The 23,299-nt window shown below is 42.0% G+C and overlaps 1 long non-coding RNA gene across 3 annotated transcripts in view; it reads right to left on the reverse strand.

Annotated features, from left to right (window-relative positions):
* LOC136794659 (uncharacterized) overlaps positions 1-23,299 on the reverse strand; it is a 64,067-nt gene that overhangs the window by 6,282 nt on the left and 34,486 nt on the right. The window contains exon 4 of one of the 3 annotated variants that reach the window (XR_010841728.1): positions 15,423-15,653. The exons of the other annotated variants lie outside the window; for them this stretch is intronic. This is a non-coding gene — a long non-coding RNA (uncharacterized lncRNA). Of the gene's footprint in view, positions 1-15,422; positions 15,654-23,299 lie in introns of those variants that run through there. 3 annotated transcript variants of the gene reach the window in all.

Below are 23,299 nucleotides of genomic sequence, written 5' to 3' on the forward strand. Positions count from 1 at the left end.
GGAAGCAACCTAAGTGTCCATCGACAGATGAATGGATAAACAAGATGTGGCACATATATACAATGGAATATTCCTCAGCCATAAAAGAAACGAAACTGAGTTATTTGTAGTGAGGTGGTTGGACCTAGAGTCTGTCCTACAGAGTGAAGTCAGAAAGAGAAAAAAACAAATACCATATGCTAACACATATATATGGAATCTAAAAAAAAAAAAAATGGTTGTGAAGAACCTAGGTGCAGGACAGAAATAAAGATGCATACATAGAGAATGGACTTGAGGACACGGGGAGTGGGAAGGGTAAGCTGAGACTAAGTGAGAGAGTGGCATGGACATATATACACTACCAAATGTAAAATAGATAGCTAGTGGGAAGCAGCTGCATAGCACAGGGAGATCAGCTCAGTGCTTTGTGACTACCTAGAGGGGTGGTATATGGAGGGTGGTAGGGAGACACAAGAGGGAGGAGATATTGGGATATATGTATAAGTATAGCTGATTCACGTTTTTATACAGCAGAAACTAACACACCATTGTAAAGCAATTATAATCCAATAAAGATATTTTAAAAAACACAAAACACAAAGAAACAGAGTCCTTCATGGAAGCAACCGAAGTATCCATCAGCCGATGAATGGATAAAGATGATGTGGTATGTATATACAAGGGAATATTACTCAGCCATGAAAAGAGTGAAATACAGCCTTTTGCAGCAACGTGGATGGACCTAACTATGATCATATTAAGAGAAGGAAGGTAGACAAAGACAAGTACTGTGTGATAACACTTATATGTAGAATCTAAAAAATATTACAAATGAATCTATTTACAAAACAGAAACAGACTCAGAGACATAGAAAACAAACTTATGGTTACCAAAGGAGAAAGAGAGGGGGGAGGGATCAATTAGGAATGTGGGATTATCAAGTATACACTACTATGTATAAAATAGGTAAGCAATAAGAATTTGCTGTATAGCACAGGGAACTATACTTAATATATTGTAATAACCTATAATGGAAAATAATCTGAAATACAATATACATGTATTCGTGAAAGGAAGGCAAAAAGCATCTGGTTGATGTAAAGACTCTAAGGCAGGAAGATCCATTGACATCTTCGTCCAAAGAAAAACCATTTTCTGGTGGCTGACCCAAGAAATGCAGGAGAAATTAACTAGTTTCTCTGGACCATTTGTTACTTTACATGGAACAGGAAGTTGTACATAAAATATTACACTTATAGAATCATATGAGTGTTTAATGTTAGAGTGTGAAGAAACCAGTGATCCTTTAGACCATGTAACTCATTTTACAAAAGAAGAGACTAAAGTCCATGGAACTTAATGGCAACAAAATCACCCAGTGTTTGTCAGTATGGTTCTCATGTGCTGTGTACTACCAGGAGCCTGAAGGAAGCTTTAAGGAGCCCCCAGGATGAAATCACAGCAGACATGACTGTGATAGCAAATGCTGCTGAAAACAGGTGGAGACCTTGAGACAAAATTCATGAAAGCTGTAGGGGGCCTGGTGCCCCTACCTGAGACAGCTGTTTTCTGTGTCCCCCATTTTCCCAACCAACTTCACCCTTGAAAGACAGAAGCAATTCTCTGTTCTAACTGTGATTCTCTCTGGAATGCTCTCAGAGAATTTTTGCTCATTTTCCTTAATTACCATTCTGCTATTTAAAATTAATTGACTCAAATGACAAGTGCTCAGGCCAGAAGCCACTATTTGGGTGATTATGCGCCAAGTCTTTATTTGCATATGATTATAATGTAATAAGACTGTTCACTTAATGAAATGTGAAAGTTACCATGCAGTTTTTGAAAATATGCTAGAGATTTTTTTCAAATATTATCTCATGGTATTGACACTAGGAACTAGGTGTTACCATCTCCACTTAACAGATGGGGAAGCTGAGGCTCAGGAAGGCAAGTCACTTTCCTAAGGATACAGGGAGAGAGGGCAGAGGCAAAACTCCCATCCAGGTCCAGCAGACTCTAATCCTACGCTTGCCATCTTGCGTGATGCGAATGGTCAACTCGATTTACATTGACTCTGGGCTCACTTGGGGAGTTGCAGTACCCTGATGACTTGGAGTTCTGTAAGACTGGGATTCCAAAGAAATATAAGGTGGAATTACCTAGAATTTAGATCAGGTTGTTGTGTGGCCATGTGTCCTAGTGTCGCCTAGCCTCCTGGGCTTCACCATTTCACCACGTCTTTGGAGGATGTTGACAGTGCTTCATTTTGCTTCCACTTAACTTCTGTAAGAAATTCTGCTTACATCAAGCATTTTTATGTTCCTGGTGATTAAAGAGGTGCAGCGTCGTGTACAAGAATAAAAAAAAATAGCTTGAAAAAATAACGGTAGTGAGATAGTGATATAGGTATCTTCTACCCCATATCCTTCATTCACTTGGTCCCTGCCCTCCAGGATCTTTTCATTCCTTTAGTCTATGAAGCTCACCCTTGCCCCAATAGGATCTTTACATTTACAGTTCCTTCTGCCTTAAAATCTGGTGTACTAGTTTTTTTCATGGCTGCCTCTTTCCCTTTAGGTCTTGAGTCGAATACTAGCATCTCAGAGAAACCGGCTCTAATCCCTTATCTAACACAGCTTCACAGTTATGCTCTATCAAATCCATTAGTTTGATTCTTTCATACCTTTTGTCTCAATCTGAAATTAACCTGTTGATTTATTTTCTTGAGTTGAGAGATTCTTTTTGGTCTTTATTGAATCTCCATCACCCAGAATAGATCCTAGAAAATGGTGGTAGTTCAGTAAAAATGTATTAAATTACTCATTGAGTGAATGAGCAATCGCCTAATAGAAACAAAGAAAATGACTTGAAAACCCTTTTCAGCTACATTTCCCAGAAAGAGATTTAGAAGTGAAAATGGGGGCAGATCATACTTTTATTCGGTTCCAAAGCCTGGTCAATAAATGCTGACTTCAGAGGCCAAAGAAATCTGAGACTTGACTGTCTCTGGGTTTCGCATCCCAGCTCAGAGAACCCCTCTTGTAAGTATAACGGCCTATTCGGACCCTCTTTCCTCTGCTCCTTTGGCATGTGTTCTGGGCCCTGCAAATGTTGCTATTTACTGGGTTTTGTCAAGCCAACACAAAGTAAATATTTTCAGTTTCTGAATGCTGGCAAGAGCAGGGGAGAGATCAAGTGACAGTGCCTGGGAATCAACTCAGCCTGTGCACCAGAGGCTGGGTTCTGTGCACGCTGGGAGGCCACGACTTCCTACACACATGGTCAGGGCAAAGTCCCTCCAGCAGCTCTGTGAACGCGGGAGTTTATGCATCTCTAAGGAAGAAATCAACAACAATAACAAATCAAGTGTCAAGTGCTGTCAAGCCCAGCATTCTCCAAGGCTTGTAAATACCCCCATACAGACAGAGATGCCAGTATTCACAGAAGTATGGAACTGGAGAATGGGTGGGGAAAGATGCCCAGTAAATCAGGAAGAGGAGCAAAAATAGCCCTGCTGGATGATCATTAAAACAAAACCTTGGTAGTTCTGAGCTCAAATGTTTAAAAATCACACTTACGGCAAATAAAAATCTCCCAAAGTTGTGCCTGTTGCTTGTTTTCTCCCTGAAGAGAGCAAGAGTCTGGCATCGGATAGAATACTTGACGAACCATCTGAAATGAAGTCACACTGAGGCTCAGAGAGTCACATCTCTGTTCTCGAGCAGGGTGGGTGGCAACTAAGCCCTCCCAGATGCTCTTTTCCTCTTGGCCAACAGGAGAGAGAATTAGGGCTTGCCCAAACAGGCCCCAACAAGGCACTTTTATTTAGTTTCTAGCATGATTAATCTAATTTGTTTTAGGTTCTGGGAAACTGGCTATACTACAAGGTAGCTTCCTGGAAACTTTTGAAAATTTACATCCAAAAATTCTTGAGCACATTAGACATTAAGGGACCAATTGTATGTGTTTCAAATCAACAAGCTGCAACATAGGTGAAACTGATCTATCTAGAAAAGGTTTATAATTTAGGAAAAATTGGGTTTTGAAAAAACAGCCTATGTTCTTTTCAAGCTTTCTTTCTTAGGCTCACTTTCAAAAGATTGTTAGAATCCCGCAATAAGAAAGATACTAAATCTATCATCAGAAAGGTATCTGGTGGGAACCTGCTGTACAGAACAGGGAGCTCAGCTCGGTGCTCTGTGGTGACCTAGATGGGTGCGATGGGGTGGGGTGGGGTGGGAGGGAGGTCCAAGAGGGAGGGGATATATGTATACATATAGCTGATTCACTTCATTGTACAGCAGAAACTAACAACACAACGTTGTGAAGCAACTAAACCCCTATTTAAAAAATTATATCAGATAGCACTCCCATCTGCTGCTGTTTTAACATTTTAAAAGGATTCACTAGGAGTGGAGAAGCTTCTCTCTTAGAGGTTGGCAGACCTCTCTTTGTGCCAAGTACAGGCAGCTGGGATCATCCTAAGAGCTGAGGCACTGCCCTGGAATGGGAGCAGCCAGTTCTGCCTGTGTGGAAGAGAAGAACTGAAAGGGAACAGAGCTCATCTCTAAATGAGAAAATGGACTCCTAGATAAGTTAAATAATTTTCCTAAGGAAACATAGCCAATGAGCTAATGAGAAAGTCAATGAGCTAATGAGAAAGCCAGTTCAAGAAGCTCCATCTCTTGGTTTCCTGTCCACAGCCATCTGTATTCTGTTGCCCCTGCAGTTTAGATGTTCCCAGGGGGTGCAATTCTAGAAGCCACCTCTGGAGGCACTTTTCCATATTGAAATGGTCCAGCAGGGCAGTTTTAGGACATGGGGTTTTCAATCCAGGGCTTCATACTACATCCCTGCCTTCCCATATCCAGAAACTGTTTTTTTAAAATATTTATTCATACCTTTCAAGAGTAGCTTGCAAATCCAAACCAAACCTCTAAAAAAAGCCACAGACCAAAGCCCTTTCTACTTTCCCTAGACCTTTAGCTGTATGTGGAAATCATCTAGGCTTTTCAGATGCTTCAAAACTATGTCATGTTTGGAAGGAAATGGCCTAGCAGAAGATATTTTAGCAGGTGCCTATTAGGTTCAATTTCAAGGTTGTCCTCTCAAACAGATTTTATTTTCTAAGAGTCAAATTTATGTCATAGTCTTACTAGGAATATAGTAGATGTACCTCTCCTTTTCTCCAAACAGCTTCTTCTAATTCATAAAGAACAAAAACTTGACCTTTCTTTTTTTGTCTATGAAATAATTTAAAGTAAAATTCTCTTGACAATGGAGCTTTGTTTTTAAAGTAAGAAAAATCTTATCACCTACTCATGTTACAAATGGGAGAGATTCTTTAAAAATACTTGACAGGGGGACTTCCCTGGTGGCTCAGCGGTTAAGAATCTGCCTGCCAACGCAGGGGACATGGGTTCAAGCCCTGGTCCAGGAAGATCCCACATGCCGCAGAGCAACTAAGCCCAAGCGCCACAACTACTGAGCCTGCACTCTAGAGCCCACGAGCCATAACTACTGAGCCTGCGTGCCACAACTACTGAAGCCTGCACGCCTAGAGCCTGTGCTCCGCCACAAGAGAAGCCCCTGCTATGAGAAGCCTGCGCACCGCAACAAAGAGTAGCCCCTGCTCCCCTCAAATAGAGAAAGCCTGTGTGCAGCAACGAAGACCCAAAGCAGCCAAAAAATAATTAATTAATTAAAAATAAATAAATAAATATAAAAATTTTTAAAAATACTTGACAGTATTGAATGTGGAATTTAGTGCTTACCAGAATTATACCCTATCTTTGTTCATGCGTGTGTTCTGAGAGACAGACAGCATTTGTCATGAACAAAGCATTGTAGCAGATTTCATTCAGAGGATCTGGCGTTAACTATAGTCGCTTATCCTCAGGATCCATTAGTTTATTCACATAAATTAATGCATGTGGTCCAGTTTCTGGTCAATCTTTTGGAAAACTACCAAATTATATGGAAAAATCATTTGAGTAGTAAATCAAATATTATTGGTCAATTTGTGATACCTGATTTAAAGACATGGAAGCTTTAAAGTAAAAAAAAAAAAGAAAAGCTACCATGAGAAGTCTGTGCTTAGCACAACCATGGAACATGAGATTCAAGTGAATGAATAGTGAAGAACATTTCTTCGTTGGGACTATTATGTCCATTAAGAACTGCAGTTTTTCAAAACTATCCTGTTCTGTAGCCCTCACGTGGTATAAACTCAATCTAGCCATAGACTATTGGGCAGAACTTGTTTCTAAAACGCAGTCCATCTCAACCACCTTCAAGATTAAGTGAGGTGATCACATCAGGTTCAATTCATCTGCAAAATCTCTGTTCTAAAATTTTACAGTGCACTTCAGTTGCAAAGTTTGTCAACTTGCAGTAAAATTAGCTCATTCAGCTAAGAATACAGGGGAGTATGAACTGCCTCTGTAAGGACCTTGACCACAATAAGCCTTGTATTGTGCTCACAGACCTACTGACTGTAGACAAATTTCATAGAACAGTTGTTAACATATACTTGCTAGTTTTCCTTTCATATTATGCACATCGTGACTCTCTGGAAACTAAACACCTATCTGAAGTACTAATCAAGATCCTAGAATTTAGCATCTGAGAAGAAACTCTGATCTATAAATTTATCTGAAGAACTTGTTTGAAATGAGGAATTTATAATAATCCTGTTCTAAAGAATTTATTTGTGAGAAAATATTTATGAGTGTGTGTGTGTTGATGGAGTTTTAATTTACTTTCCCTCACTAGAGTGCAAGCTACATGAGGGCAAAAATCTTTGTCTTGTTTTTTGGTTTCTTTCCCCCGCCCACTGCTCTTTTCTTGGAACCTAGATCAGTGCCTGACATGTAAAAGGCCCTCAATAAACACCTGGGTGAATGAATGAATGAATACTCAAGCATGGGGTTTCTACTTTGTGTGGTTGACTGGGAGATTTCACTCCCACCATTGAAACACACTACTGGGGAATTCAGCCAGACTGGGAGATTTTCATCTTGAAATCTTGGTGGGTAGAGTACAATAGAAAGTGTGTATTCCTTTGGCTGCCATTTTAATTTCTGAGATGTTTTTCTAGAAGATTTGCAAGCTACTTCCTTTCTTTATTCATAAACAGAGGCAGTTTATGAACAATTTCTGGTGTTTGTTTTCAAGGAAAGGGAGAAGTGCGTCCTTGAATTTTCCAGGGCCACCTACATTAGACAGAGTAGCCAGGCAACCAATACATTTTAGTTCATTTGATTTAGGAAAATATTCTCAGCAAATATTCTCTGTGGCTAGTGAGTCCACAGATTTTTTTTAAAATTTTTTCTCTGCTCAATCCCTGAATGGAAAGAAGCAAGGGTAGAATGCCACATAATTGGCTTTTCTGGGTCTGTCATGATTTGGTCAGGATGGGTAGTTTCTTGCATTCTCCATCTCCAGAACCCAGGAGGAGTACCTTGTGAATGGACTTGCCTGACCAATGCTGGCCTCTCCTGGCATAGAGACAGAGGAAATCAAGAGGCCATTGGCAGATGTCCACTTCAATCCCACCAAGATGGCAGGCTGAGGCAGAAAGGGGCCCCACCATACATTTACCTAAGGGTGCCTTGGCTCACAACACCACACAAAGGAAGGTGCACCTTTTATCACCTCTTATTATAGATATGCACGCACTCAGGTAGAGAGCCAAAACTGATTTACTGCATTTTTCCACTAAATTACTGAGGAAGATGGGAACAGACCAAGGACTATGTGACTTTGGATCCCACTCCTATAGTACAGAGCCTGACATATTAATAGATGCTGGCCAATGTTTTTGAATGCTAGACTGACCAACTTGGCCTGGTTTGCCAACACTTTCTTGATTTTAGCAGTGAAATTCCAATGTCAAGGACAAATCAGATGGTTGGGCACTGTTCAGAATGCCACAGAGTTGCTCACCGACTTGCAGAATTCTGAGTTAAGGTGAGTTTACCTCTTGCAAATTTGTGTGTCTCATCAATCTGGGGGCACATCATTTGCAGAAAGTCAACAAAAAGTTTTCTATTTTAGGGCTTCCATGGTGGCGCAGTGTTTGGGAGTCCGCTTGCCGACGCAGGGGACACGGGTTCGTGCCCCGGTCCAGGAAGATCCCACATGCCACAGAGCGGCTGGGCCCGTGAGCGATGGCTGCTGAGCCTGCGCTCCGCAACGGGAGAGGCCACAACAGTGAGAGGTCCGCATACCACAAAAAAAAAAAAAAAAAAAAAAAAAGTTTTCTATTATAAAACATTAATATATGTCTTGGATTGTTGGAAAGTTGTTTGTTTCATTTTTCAAACACCTGTCAGAATAATCAGTTAGCATGAAAAACTAAAAGGTTGTAAGTAGAGAAGAACAAACTCAAATAAGAAGCATGACAAATGATTTCAGTTACAGGGCTTATATATTGCTCCCCTTCCTCCAAATTATTTGTCAAGTGACTTATTGCATACGTACTGGTCAGTACAAAGGGATCAGGTAGTAGGTTGGATATTTTGGTATGAAAAAATAATTTTAAAAAAATAAATGCCAGGAAAAAAGCAGATCACCAAAAATTTTCTCATATAAAAACAAGGATAAAATAGAGATTTGACAAAAGGAACATCCCTCCATTTAGTAATTCTGTTTTAAATACATCTTGCATTTTTAGAATTTCCCCAAATGAAATGCCACAGAGAAGAATGCACATTTTACAGTCCTAAACATATTTAATATACTGTTTTTACAACAGCTGTTGCTTTCACAGAACTTTAACCCTGCTGTGTAAATGCATCACCAGGAAAATACTTAGGTTGTCATGGAGACAACCTTAGCCAAGGCCCTTTGCTCTGTTGAACTGGTGTCAGCTTTCAGCCTCCCTGCATTCCAGTCTGGCATCAACCCCAGGCTACAGCTCAGACTTCATTAGAGGCCCTGATGAAGGACAGCACAGGAATCTGAGGCAATTACTAGAACTGTATGACTGCTTTCCATCAACACACCTGATGGGAGAACTGAAAATTAATTCCAGAGGGAACGATGGTATTAATCAAGACTTTTCTGGCATCTTCCTTGAAGAATGCGTGATCGACTCAGCTGTCTTTTTCTAGTTAATTTTAGGCCCATCCATTGTCTTAGCAGAGAGAGAAAACATTACAGCTGACATTTGGAAGATTATTTAAAGTATCATGTGACAAGTGCCACAAGTGTAAGGCCAAATTTTCAGTGTTCCTCAAAGAGTTGGTGCAATTTCTATAACCCCATGAAGAAAATATAGAACCACAGTTGCACTGAATTCTGCATGCTATAACCCATGAGAACATCTTCTTAAAAATGTTGAATACTGGGCTTCCCTGGTGGCGCAGTGGTTGAGAATCCGCCTGCCGATGCAGGGGACACGGGTTCGTGCCCCGGTCCGGGAAGATCCCACATGCCGCGGAGCAACTAAGCCCGTGAGCCATGGCCGCTGGGCCTGCGCGTTCGGAGCCTGTGCTCCGCAACGGGAGAGGCCACAACAGTGAGAGGCCCGCATACCGCAAAAAAAAAAAAAAAAAAAAAAAAAAAAAATGTTGAATACTGTATTCGACTTTAAACAAAATTGAGCTCAAAGGGGCCATGCAAAAAATATTGAATTAAAAAGCAAAATTGATGGTCACATGGTCCTTCTTGCAAAACGTTGCAAAAGAGAAGAAACTGAAGTTCTAGCTTGGCTAACTACTTCAGAGAGCAAATTAAAACAAAAATTTTTCTAAAACATCTGGGTTTTACAGTCTTGCAGGCATGCATACATGCACGCACGCACACATTACATTTCCGTTATCCCTGAAAAGTCCCAAATGGGTTTACTTTATAAAACTTTTACATATATGCAATTTAACCAAACAAAGCACTTCATTGGCCACAAAAGACACTTACCGAAATTGTTGTCGATGAATTGACCCAGAATTGAAACACAAAATGAATTCAGTATTTTAATCAGTCCATCATCAAATGGCCTTGTATGGTGGCGATTCCAACAGACTAAGAGACAACTAGCAGACACATGCAAAGCTAAGTTCATGCGGAATAATCCTTAGAAATATGAATGAATCAGGCTTGTACTTAGGTCACAAACACATGTGCATAAATAAGCCAGAAATGTATGACAATTGCCATGTTTAGTAAACTGATGACAGGGTGAGGGAAAGATGGAGTCGACTTTAATTTGTTTCCTTATCCCTTCCTTGAAAGATCAGCTGGAATCCATGCTCTCGTAAGAAACTTCCACTGGAGTCAAGCAGGAAGTGTCCTTCCCCTGCTGTTCACTTCCACGGGTCCTTATGATTTTTTCACTCGACAGCAGTTCACAGAGCACATTCTCTGTGCTGGCCACTCTGCAGGGTGTGTAACAGTAAGCCAGTAGGTGTGATATTGCCCTCATGGAGCTTATGCTTTTCTGAGTTGTTCCTTTGTCACTGTAGTATTTGCTTATATTGTGGTACATTTGCTTCTATGTTGCCATATTTACAAATGTCCCCAAAGGGCAGGAAGTATGCAACTAAAATAAGTTGTTTTTTTAATACAGTTTTTAAAAATCAAATTGTTATCCGAAAGAATTTACAGAGCGTTCAAGAAATATCAGTATGACTTATTCTATTTTTGATTCATTTTTTGAGGAGTAACTTTATGTTCCATCATGGTCACTTTCTTTTTTCACTAAATTTGGCCTAGAGGGTCAGCGTTAGGAAAAAGAAATCAATGTCAAGGAAGAAAGGTGTGTCACAATTAAGGTTAGTTTAGGTAATGGGCCGTGTTACTCCAAACAAGACGTTTCAAAAATCAGTGGCAGCATGATAACTGTGAAATAATATTAAGCAATGTGTTATTTGTTCTCTGTTCAAATAGCTCAGTTGTGGCTGTATGCTTATTGCCTCTATGGAGAAATGTGACAGGGTTGAGGCAGAGAAAAAAAAAAGCTGTTTCCCTGGCTTTAGCTTCCAAAATCCTCATCCCTGCAGGAAGTAGAGAGGGCTCCAGTGGAGAGAAAATGCTTGGGGAAAACACAACTATGAGCAGAGCTTCCTGCCACACCTGGGACTTTTAAGATTTCCCCAGGTTAGAGGAGGGGGACGGCACATGGGATGAGATGAAGGGGGAGGTAATGAGAGCAGAGGGGTGGGTGGGGCTGGGAGAGAACAGCTAGATTTAATGGGGACTGAGTGGAGAGGAGCAAGGACCATCTCAACAAAAGGCCTCCATGAGAGGCTTGGTTAAGTGTCCAGGCACTGGATGGGACTCAGAGACCTAGAAACCAGACTACTACCAAGGCAACACTTTGCAGGAGGAGCACCTCTCTGAACATCCAAATTTTCTTTTTCCCTGTCCAGCATACTAGTTGGCACCGCCTTAGTTCTGCTGCCCAAACCTTACGGGAGCTTTACATCTGGGTCATAGTGCTTGTCTGTTGTTCTGGGTACTCGACCCATCACCACCTTGGTCCTTTCTGTGAGAATCCAGCGCCACACTGCCTGGGCCCAGGGCAAAGGGAAATGGATTGTGACAAGGCTCCAAAGGACTTGTAAAACGTCTCTCCTGATGTGATGCTTGTAACTTTTGCTCACATTTCTTTGGCCAACGCAAATCACGTGCTAAGCCTGATTTCAATTGCGTACTCAGGCAAAGGAAGTGGATGGCAAGGATTACTCAGACGGTCTGCCACATGCACTCTGCGTAGCAAGCAAGCCCTCGGTGGTGTAATGAAAGAGAGAGTGTGGTGGGCCTGGGACAGCTGGCAGGTACACCTGCGTGGATGTGCTTGTGTGAGGGGGTGGGATGGTAGTGGGTGCGCCTGGGTCTGCAGGTGAACAGAACCAGCCTGAGATACAACCAGGGCCAGATCACTTACTCCTGGTACCAACATGCAATGGTGGCCTCATTAAGAACAGATATGTGTCCTGTAGCAAAAACACATTTTATTTGCGTTTTTGTTCTCCAGTTCACTCGATTGAATTGGCTATAATAAATCAGAAAAAATATAATTAGCGTTCTTTGACAGAAGTCAATGTTTCCTGAAGTTATCAAAATTGAAACATTGCTTGGGACTAAGTATTATCCTTCACAATGCCTGGCTCTTTATTAATGGAGCGTTAGGTTTGGGAAACATCTAAGCAAGCTTATTATTCTCAGTCATCAAGCATTTTCTTCTTATGCCAATGTTTTATTTTTGTTTTTTGACTTAGCAAGATTGAGAAATACAAACGTAATCAATGTAACTTTTGGGATAATGACTCCTGTTGCAAACACTCAACGATATTGTTTTGAGCATTGACTATGTTGGTTTTAGCATTTGTATTTTTTTTTTTTTTTTTTAAATTTTGCAGTACGCGGGCCTCTCACTGTTGTGGCCTCTCCCTTTGCGGAGCACAGGCTCCAGACGCGCAGGCTCAGCGGCCATGGCTCACGGACCCAGCCGCTCCGCGGCATGTGGAATTCTCCCGGACCGGGGCACGAACCCGCATCCCCTGCATCGGTAGGCGGACTCTCAACCACTGCGCCACCAGGGAAGCCCCTAGCATTTGTATTTTTAGGAAAGAATAATAAAAGCCAAAAGATAATTATTTTCCAGTTGTTTAAATTTGAGGTTTACCAGTTGAACTTAAAAGTCACCTTCAGTAGCTCACCTAGCCTTACTATTTCTGTTACCCAGCCCTGTTGATTAGTTTTCTGAAACATCCATCATCCCAGTCCTTTTATATTTTTCTTATTGATTTGTAGGAACTCTTACTATATTAAAATATTGGACTCATCATTCATGAGGCAAGTAACAGGAGTCAGGAGTCGGGGAACACAATGTATTCCTGTTGCAAACAGTGATTGCTGAAAGAAAATATGATGCTTAAATCTTAAGATGGTCTAAGATTGCTGACTGCTTCAGATCGTCCTGTTTTGCATCATCCCTGGCCATCTGCTTGAGGCATATTCTATCCTCGCCCAAAAGTTTACCCTACAAACAACTCATGCTTTTCAAGCAAACTGTCTCTCTTCTAGAAAGCATTTTCCAACCATACTCTCCACACTTTTGGCTGCCCTCTGTTTCTGTAGCACTGCCAGCCTGTAGCCCTCTATCGTGGCATTTGGACTCAGACCCCCTTGCCTGATTATTCAGGTGTTTTATGTATTTGTGTCTCCACTCCAGGGACAGGGTCTCATGCTTACTACCTGTCTTCCACAAATGTCACCACTCTCGGTAGCTACAGACGTATGTTCCCAAAGAGACAATAAACTCCTTGAGGACCAAGTTATGGGTTTCCTTTCTCGCCTCCACATTTGCCACTCACGGTGCTGGGCCCAAAGATAGTGCTCAGTACTTGTCAGTGGATTGGGCAGAGGTTGTGAGAAATGGCAAGGGCCAGACCAACACACAGTGACTTCAATTTGTCACCAAAGGGAAGGAATGAGAACACTTTACATCCTGCTCACATTCTGTGCAGTAGACTAGCATTGAGAAGCTCAATAGGATCCCTCAGAAAAGTTAAATATCATGATGATAATAGCAGAGAGCTGGAACAATCTTTATTGAGCTTCTGTTACTTGCAACCAAGGGTTTTGAGTAGTACTGTGAGTTTTTAGTAATTACCTAATAAAGGCAGAGTAGAGGTGCCACATAATTTAAAAAATCAGGATTGATCATCCTGTACCTATCATTCCATAACATTTTTCTTCTCTTAATAAAATGTGATGAAAAGATTTTCATGACCCTTAAGCATTTTTCTATGAGATTTTATTAGCTGTAATATTAATTACTTTTATTCAATTATGATTACTGAACATTCAAGTTGTTTCCAAATTTCCAACATTTTAAACAATACTATAATGAACAATTTTATTTATATACCTCTGAGCAGCATCCCTGATAATTTGATAGGTGCAAATTCTCAAAAGTGAAGTTTGGGATTGAAACGCATTCTTCTTGTCATGTATTGATAAATTGCCTTCTAGAGAGATAAATCACTTTACAGTCCCCTTCTACCACTCGAAAACGCTTTGGGGCTCATTTTCCCACACCCTAATCGGCACTACTTTCTTATAAGGGTCTCTGGAGCTAGACTGCAGTGTTTTGGTTCTGGATCCTCTACTGGTCAGGGATGTGACCCAGTCATGAGACCTCAGACACATCATTCAAACTTGGCAGCCCCCAATTCCCTCATCAGTGAAGTGGGGTGGAAGTACTCCTATCACATCCTCCCCTTCACTATGTATCCAGCCTTCAGGCGCTTTTCCTAACCTACCTGCTCTCCCCATCAGAAAATAATGTAGTGTGAGACGTGCCTTCTGCCTTTGGTCCATGATGCATCCGACAGCTACTTACACAGTGTTACTTGAGAGCATTTGCAGAACAACTGTCCAAAAACCTCTCCTGCTGAAATTTCATGCAACTTAAAATTCTAAGGTTACAAATGATGAAGAACATGGTCCTTTGTTGAAACACACTGCACAATAATCCAAGGTTTAAAAAGAGCTCCAGGAGTAGAATTTTCATAGGAAAAGTTTAAAACAAAACCAATTAAAAATTTTGTAATCAAGTATTGGAAATAGGATAGCTGTGAAACAGCAATTCTGCCATGGTAAACTGAGTAGATCAAATTCAGGTTGATAATTTTTAAAAAATTTGAAGTATTCAAGTTATTATGCTTTTCTAGACACACAGAGTGGTCCAAAAGCTGAATATATTCCACCATTCTGAGGCTTAAATAAGACAAACTGTGAACATTTGGATGGAGAGACACACTGAAAAACAGAAAGTACCTCTTAGCGGGTGTTTTATCTGCAATAAAATAAAAGAAAACTTTTAAAGTATGCTTAAAACTGTTGAGGATTGAGATCTTGAGAATATTCTGTCTTTGTTTTATTTTAGTGAACATAAGAATATTATAAAACTTTGCATATGTTTATTCATAGCTTTAGTATTCATAAGCTTATTTTCCCCTATAATGTCTTGAGATTTTGATTATAAAATTCTCCTATTCTAGAGATTTCAAAAAACATGATCTTCCCAGTTGTCAAGACAATGCTGTGATAAACGTTAGTGTACATACAAACACCCTGGTGCTTCTGAGATATATTCATAAGTGTTAAATATGGTGATCTTGAATAAGTTACTGTACCTCTCTGTGCCTGAGTTTTTCCATCTATAAAATGGAAGGTTGTTTTCACGAACACTATCTTAGAGTGTTCCTGTGAGAAAAAATAAGTATACTATATCCCATTTTCCCGACTCTAAGACACACCATTTTCCATTTTTTTGCATATCTGAAATCCTCACCACTAATGGAATCTCAGTTTACGGTTGGTGAGACATCATTCTGTTATTCTTACACCTGGAAAAACATCAAAATTCCAGCAACAACAGCAAAAACGTTCCAGCAACCACATTTGCAGGATGGATATCAGCACATGGAAGAAAATCCTGGCGTCGACAGTGGAGCATTCTTAGTTTCTAGGAACCAGATGGCTGTGGAGAGGAGGTAGGTGAGGGGTGGAGCCAAGTATGTCTTGTAGTGTTCTGGAAGCCGGAACCAAAAGTGGACGAGTCCTGCATAATTTGCAAAGCCAGCTTCAGCATCCAGGACAAGGGACTTTTAGTTCCTGTACGGACTCTCTCTAAAATGACTGTGTCCCCGACATTCTTGTTGTCACAGGAGAAATTGCATGGAAACAAAACAAATGTTGATGACTCTGAATGTGAAAAAGTTTAGCAATACCTCAATCATTTCGTTTTGCTCATTTCCCTTTCTACATATGAACAGTAATTCACAGTGCACCTCCATGCCTAAATAAATCTGAAAGAACTTTTTTAAAACTAAGTATTGAAGAGAAATTCCAAGTGACAGGGAATCATCGTGTCAGTGTTTTTGTTTGTTTGTTTTTGCGGTACTCGGGCCTCTCACTGTTGTGGCCCCTCCCGTTGCGGAGCACAGGCTCCGGACGCGCAGGCTCAGCGGCCATGGCTCACGGGCCCAGCTGCTCCGCGGCAGGTGGGATCTTCCTGGACCGGGGCACGAACCTGTGTCCCCTGCATCGGCAGGCGGACTCTCAACCACTGAGCCACCAGGGAAGCCCTGTATCAGTGTTTAACTGACAGTACCTTTTTCCTTCTCTTGCTGTTCCATAGAGGAGAGTTGCATCTTACACTCATTGGTGATTTAGTTTTGATGAAATACGAGATATGTAGCAGTTCAAATGGTATCTGGTACAGTAAGTGCAATATAAGATTGCTCTTATTTTTCCTGGGGGATAGGATTATGGATATTTAATGATTTTTCCTGGATCTTTTCTTTGTTTTCTAAATCGTCTACCTTGGACACTTCTTTGTTAGTTAAAAAGTTGTTAGAAACACAGATGCTCCTGAGAGGGGAACACATGCAGTCACTGACTCCTTGAAGTAAATGATCAGACAAGGGCACCGCATGAAAGGAGCACGGAGAAGGGTGTGGCCTGGCCTTCACAGTCCTGACTTCTGGTAGACCCGCCTGAGCAGTACAGGTGGTCCACCCGAACAATCTTCACAGGCAGGAGGAAGTCAGCAGAGATGGCCAATGTTGTCTCTTCCAGCTCTGACATCCAGCCTGAAGTTGGGTCTGACAGCCCCACAGCTAGTAGAGCTGTTCTCCTTTCCCACCAGCTGCTCCCCCTAGCCCAACCCCATCTCTCTGGGGCAGCATAGCCTGACAGAGATACAGTGAGGACCTCACCTATGATTATTATTATTTTTTTTTTTTTTTTTTTTTTTGCGGTATGCGGGCCTCTCACTGTTGTGGCCTCTCCCGTTGCGGAGCACAGGCTCCGGACGCACAGGCCCAGCGGCCATGGCTCACGGGCTCAGTCGCTCCGCGGCATGTGGGATCTTCCCGGACCAGGGCACGAACCCGTGTCTCCTGCATCGGCAGGCAGATTCTCAACCACTGCGCCACCAGGGAAGCCCCTCACCTATGATTATAAATGTTCTACTAACTACATTCAAAAACTAAAGAGATAGAGTGAAATTATTTTAAATAATATATCTTATTAACCCAATATATCCAAAATATTATTATTTATAATAATATTAAATATTATAAATAATATTAAAATAAATAATAAAATAATAATTAAAATAAATAATATTATTATTTATTATTTATAACAGCTATTTATGTGCCTCGACTGTGCCAAGCCCTGTGCTAGGCACTGGGGGAAAAGGATGAATAGACAGCTACAGCTCTTCCTGTCCCAAACAAGATTAGTTTGTCAGAATCTGCAGTTAGCACGCATTTCTTCTAAATTGACAGATGAGAAAGGCTGAACAGATCACATTTCTTTTAGACCTGATTTATAATTCTCATTGTTACCCTGATTTCTTTCAGCCCATAATTGACTTTGAAAGCTATTATAAGCTGCTCAGGGCCACATTTAATACCCACTCAGCATTAAATAAATACATATGCACACATGCAAGGCTGTAAGGAAGCTTCCAGCTTTCATCTCTAATACTTTTACGGGGATTAGTATGTACACTTCATTTCCCAGAGGCAACCCAAGGAAGGAAGAAGGCATCTTTGTAACATTATTTGGAGGACACTTGCACAAAAATATGTCTTCCTCCACCCACAGCCTGTCTGAAATTTCCTCGATTGGAAGTTTTCTTTAGGTTGAGAATTATCTTTATCATTACTTATTTTTTAAGCACCTACTTTTTGCTAGGTACTATAGAATATACCAAGAAAATGCCCTCTACTCTCCTGCTGTGGGTTCAGTGGCCTGATATACCTGCAGCCCCTATTCTAGGTAACTTGGATCTCCATCCCAATGGGGGGGCTGCTATCTTTCCCACAACCACTTGGATCACAGAGGAAAACTGAAAGTGGCATGAGAATATATAACCCCGATACAAAGCTTCAGAGGCTCTGGGGAAAGGGCCAGTGAGAGAAGCATCGTTACTACAAGTGGGAGGCCTTCAGTCTACACAACGAAAAGACTAAGGGACCTGGAACAGAACTGAGACGCAGAATAGGGCAGCATAGACTATCACACAGACAACCATGACACAGGTAAATAGTGTACTGGTGGTGGAGGGCTCCTGTGGGTTTTGGGGGAAAGAAATAGGATGGAGGAGGGAATATGGAGGGGCAATAACATAGTCAACAAAATAACGGATTCTGATGCAATCTTGATCTTATGCAGCTTCTGCTCTGATGGGCTGGCCTGGTGATGTAGGATGTTGTTTGTAAGCCACGCTGGATCACCTAGTTCATTAGGGATGTTCAAACACTTGGCTCTATCGTCTGGGAAGGAACCAGCTGTGATGCAAGGCAGTGAGTACAGTGAATAGAAGCAGAAAAAGTGTGTCAAGAAAGGAATTAATAAACCTCAAGAGTTTTTTTTTTTTTTTGATACCTCCATGTTCATTTTGAAAATCCCCTAGGAGCCAGAGCATTAAGCAACTTTTAGCATCATTACTCACAAATAACAGGTAAAGGGAACCCCATCGGTGACTTGGTAGAGCTCAGTGTCCAGGAGGAGCATATCTTTTAGCACAAGGAGGTCTTGATGAAGAAGAGTGGCTCAGAAGTGGTTTAAGTCACTTGGAACCGGGCAGGCTACTAAAAGTGCCCACATGGACAGATGAGTGAAGGCATGAACGCCTAGGAGGTGTCTGCCAGAACACATGACTTTGAAGACCAGAGCTCTGCTACTACCTTCCTAGATGCCTCAGCAGTATTGGGCCCTTGGGATTTAGCACAACCTCAGAGGAATTTATGGGGGAACTTTAGATTAATATAAAGTTTCCATAACACTGGTGGAAAGAGTGCTCCAAATGAGAATTAATTTGAATTTTAGAGAAGGAAGTCATAATCCTTCTACACCTAAAGTTATGGACTAAGCTTCTTACCTATTTTATATATGTTTAATCTGGTGAAAAGGGGACTTGGATGAGAGATGGTGCTGGGGCCAGGCTGGGGGTTGGTGAATAAGAGGCACAGTTACAAGAATCTTCAAGTATCTGAAAAGACCTCACATAGAAGATGGATTCAACATGTTCTGCAGGTGCTGAATTTAGAACAATGGCTGGAAATGCTGGTTTTTACACTCAGAATACAGAAATCTTTTCTGGTTGTTGGGAAGGTCTCATAATTGAATTGTAATGAGTGAACTTCCTGGCATTTTGCTGAATTTGATCATTTAAAAGGAGATTGGCAAATTTTTTGGATTAGAGACCCAGCTATCTAGGATGCTGAGGAAGAAAGTTTTACCTAGGATGGAGTCTGGGGCAATATGCATTTTAGGGATGGGGGTGGAGGTGGGCACTAACGTGTGTTGAGCACCTACTATGTGCCCATTGTGGACATTCTTAGTTGTTTTGGCCACCCATCACCTGAATCCTTTTTCTGACTTTAGGGAATGTCCTACCTTGTGCATCTTAATGTCACCTCACAGTGTACAATTTGGAAATGCAAGAAAATCACTCTCCCAGCCTCACTTTCTGGCAGTGTAAGCTCCAGTATCCAGGGCATCGTGACAATGACAGCAGGGTCCCTGTCAAAACGTGCTCTTCTGTGTGACGTAGAGTCTCCTTTGTTGAGACAAGTCTGAGAATTGTTCTCCAGCCCTCGTAGAGAATGACTTCTGCTTTGCCTTAATGATTTTTGGGGTTTTTTTTTTTGGTGGTATGCGGGCCTCTCACTGTTGTGGCCTCTCCCGTTGCAGAGCACAGGCTCCGGACGCGCAGGCTCAGCGGCCGTGGCTCACGGGCCCAGCCGCTCCGCGGCATGTGGGATCTTCCCGGACCGGGGCACAAACCCATGTCCCCTGCATCCTCAGGCAGATTCTCAACCACTGCACCACCAGGGAAGCCCCTTAATGTTTTATTATAGAGAATTTTAAGTGCACACACACACACACACACACGACACATGAGAAAAGCAAAATAAATCCCTCATGTATTCACAGCAATAACTAACATTTTGCCAATTCTGCTTCCTCCCTACCTCATGACTTCTTTCCCTGGAAAATTTTTGATGCAAATCTCAGATATTATTTTATTTCCCTTGTAAATACCTTAGTATATTAGCCTCTCTTTAAGGCCCCTGTAAGAATCATAACCTTCATGACAATATCACACTAACAAAATTCACTGGAACTCCCTCATGTCAAATATCCAGCCATAGTACAATTTCCCTAATTTTCTTTTTAAGGTAGGTTTGCTTGAATCAGGATCCAAACAAAGCCCACCAGTTGCCTTTGATTGTTAGGTTTCTTATGTCTTCTCTTTTATTCAACAACAGCATTCTTACATTTTTTTCATACCATTGACTTGTTGGTAAAGCACTTCATTTCTCCTATAGAACCTAATATCCTTAATGCAATGCTTCTCTGTTTCATTCAGCCAGAGTGGACTTCGGTTGATTGCAACTAAGAATTGTGGCTGAAACACAAGCCCTGTAGGGATCCCAGTTTTACAGAGGAGGAAACTGAGGCTCATCTGGTTTAAGTAATGTGCTAAGTGTTTAAAGCTAGTGAGTGTCACAGTGGGAATTGGAATTCAAAGCTTCCTGAGTCAGCATCCATAGGTGATCATCATGCTTTCACACAGCTCCCTTCCACTCTAGCATTCTACCTAATCTATCAGCTCCCTTCCTCAATCCCATGTTTATGTCAGCCAGCAGCACACGCCAGGAACCCAGAACACCTGGGTTCTTACCACCAGCAATGATCTCGGTTCAGCTCAACAAGTTTTGGCTTTATTATAATCTATTACACTTCCTGCCTAAGACAGGTGCAGAAGTGAGTAAATATAAATGTATTTTATGCATTGATATATATCGGTTCTGAATGCACTAGGCTTGTGGTTCTCAAAGTGCGGTCCCAGGACCAGCAGCAGCTACAGTGTCTAGGATCTTGTTAGAAGACTCCCACCTCACCCCCCGTAGGTCTACTGAATCAGAAACTCTGGAGTGAGGGCCCAGCCATCTGTGTTTTAACAAGCCTTCTAGGTGATTCTGACACCTGTTCAAGTTTGAGACCCACTACATCAAGCCTTCCCACCGGTGTAGGAAATGAAAAAGTCATGTTAACATAAATAACATCATGTTAATATGAAAAAGTCCAAAACTGCTGCCTGGTAGCACCTCTAATACTGGACATAGAATGCCCTCTCTTCGGTGGTTATGCACTTTTTATCTACCACTAAGTTTGCCAGTGGGCTTCTTGGTATTTAGGAAAATGTTACTATTTATTTTATTTTATTTTTTTTTTGCAGTACACGGGCCTCTCACTGCTGTGGCCTCTCCCATTGCGGAGCACAGGCTCCGGACGCGCAGGCTCAGCGGCCATGGCTCAGGGGCCCAGCCGCTCCGTGGCACGTGGGATCTTCCCGGACCAGGGCACGAACCCGCGTCCCCTGCATCGGCAGGCGGACTCTCAACCACTGCACCACCAGGGAAGCCCAACTATTTTTAAAATGTCATAATTTAATCTCTCGTTCCCATGAATGAAATCACTGTCCTCTGTGGTAAGCCCCACCACGTGCCTTGTCTTGTTCTATCCCTATTTCCTTACACTTAATCATTCAGCTAAAATTCTTATCATTGGATTCTTGCCACCTCACTCATGATGGATAGATAAGAGCAGGCTTTTGGCTTGCCATCCCCGCTGACTTCTGATCAGCATTCCTGGGGGAGCAGCATCTGATCCCCAGTCTACCCCCCCCCAACTCCCACCCCCTGGCTTCACTTGGCATCAGCTTCCAGGGCTTCTGACATGCTGGGGTCATCAGCTGTCACTGGCCTGTCCTCAGGAGTGTGCTTGGTCCCTGCTCAGCCTGAGCTCTACGTTCACATTTTAATCCCTATTGGGAGACAAAGAAGAAGTGCAGGACCAATCTTTGCAAGACACCATCTGTTTTTTCTCTCCTGTACCAGCTTTTTTTCCCTCTCCTAATCTACATTCTTTCTAAGAGTGATGCTTCAAGAATTATTTAGCACTTTCTTTCTCAACCTTCTCATAGATTTCCCCTCACACTCTCTGCAACTTTCTGAGCCATACTAAATTTCCCACCAGTGAGAAATAGGCTGATTTTACCAGATTATGTCAAATTACAGCTGTGCAGTACACAAAACACACACACACACACACACACACATACACACACACACACAGGTTTGCCTCTCCATTCCATAGTGTTCTCCCTTCAGAAAGTTAATGAAATATCCCCACAGCAACTCAAACCACCGACCCTGATTTTTACATAGTAACAAATTGGAAATTTCTGGAAAGAATTTGCCCTATAATGTTTGGACTTCAAATTTGTAGTTTGTGTCAGGTCATGTCTTACCCAAGACATCACTCCCCTTCATGAAGTGAAAAGTAAATACATCTCTAGTGTTACCAAAACAAGCTGCTATTTACCCAGAGCCAGTTATCTGAACCCAATCCCTCTTTCTTGGAGCCTGAAGAGGGGGACTGGCCTGAGACCACAGTCTTTACAGGGTGAACAGGCAGCGATTCACAGGCCAAGGTGCCTGGCCTAAGAGAGCAAAGAAAACTCCTTTATCCCCCACCTTCCCTGGGTTTCCCTAGTTCTTTTAGGGCTGTCATGGGCTCTTAACATGATATAAGAAGGTGCCCAAGGATCGCTTACTTCTTTTGGCAGGGGAACATTTCAGGGGTTTATGCCCCCCCATCAATCTCTCCTTGCTCTTAGCTCTTTCTCACCAGGCTCCAGAGTGAAAAATGAGAAGGGTCCAATCTCGCATATAAAACCATAACTAATTATTATTAGATCAGTTTTCACTTTTTCCCAACCCAAATGTCAAAGGCAAAGGTTTTAATTTACTGGCTCCAGTAGGCCTGAAGCGAGGGAAAAAGGAGAGTGAGAGGTTCCAGGGATGCACCAGCTTCATCTGCCTTAAAAGCTTTGTAAGTAAAAAAGCTTTTAGGCCATTGAAAGTAATGGATTTTAGTCTTCTCACGGGAATCGCCCCTCAAACGCTGCAAACGTTGTTGCTGTTCTCTGAACGGAGGAAAAATGCCTGTGGGGAAGCCAGAGTCACTCTAAATTCAGATATGAGGCCACATAAAAGCCAGACACTGAGAGGGTGGAGCCAGCAAATTTCACATCTGGAAGAGTCCCCTGGGGTAAACCTATGATTGCCACAAACTCTTCAAATCCTGGGTGAGGAAACTCAGTTTGTAAGGATGCAAGGCTCCACACCTCCAGAGCCAGCCTCCTTTCCTTTGGCTGTCTGGTGATCACCATTTTGTCATCACAGAGCAGGAAAAGGGACAGTGTAAGGG

Source organism: Kogia breviceps, chromosome 8, assembly GCF_026419965.1.
Source record: "Kogia breviceps isolate mKogBre1 chromosome 8, mKogBre1 haplotype 1, whole genome shotgun sequence".
NCBI lineage: Eukaryota > Metazoa > Chordata > Mammalia > Artiodactyla > Physeteridae > Kogia > Kogia breviceps.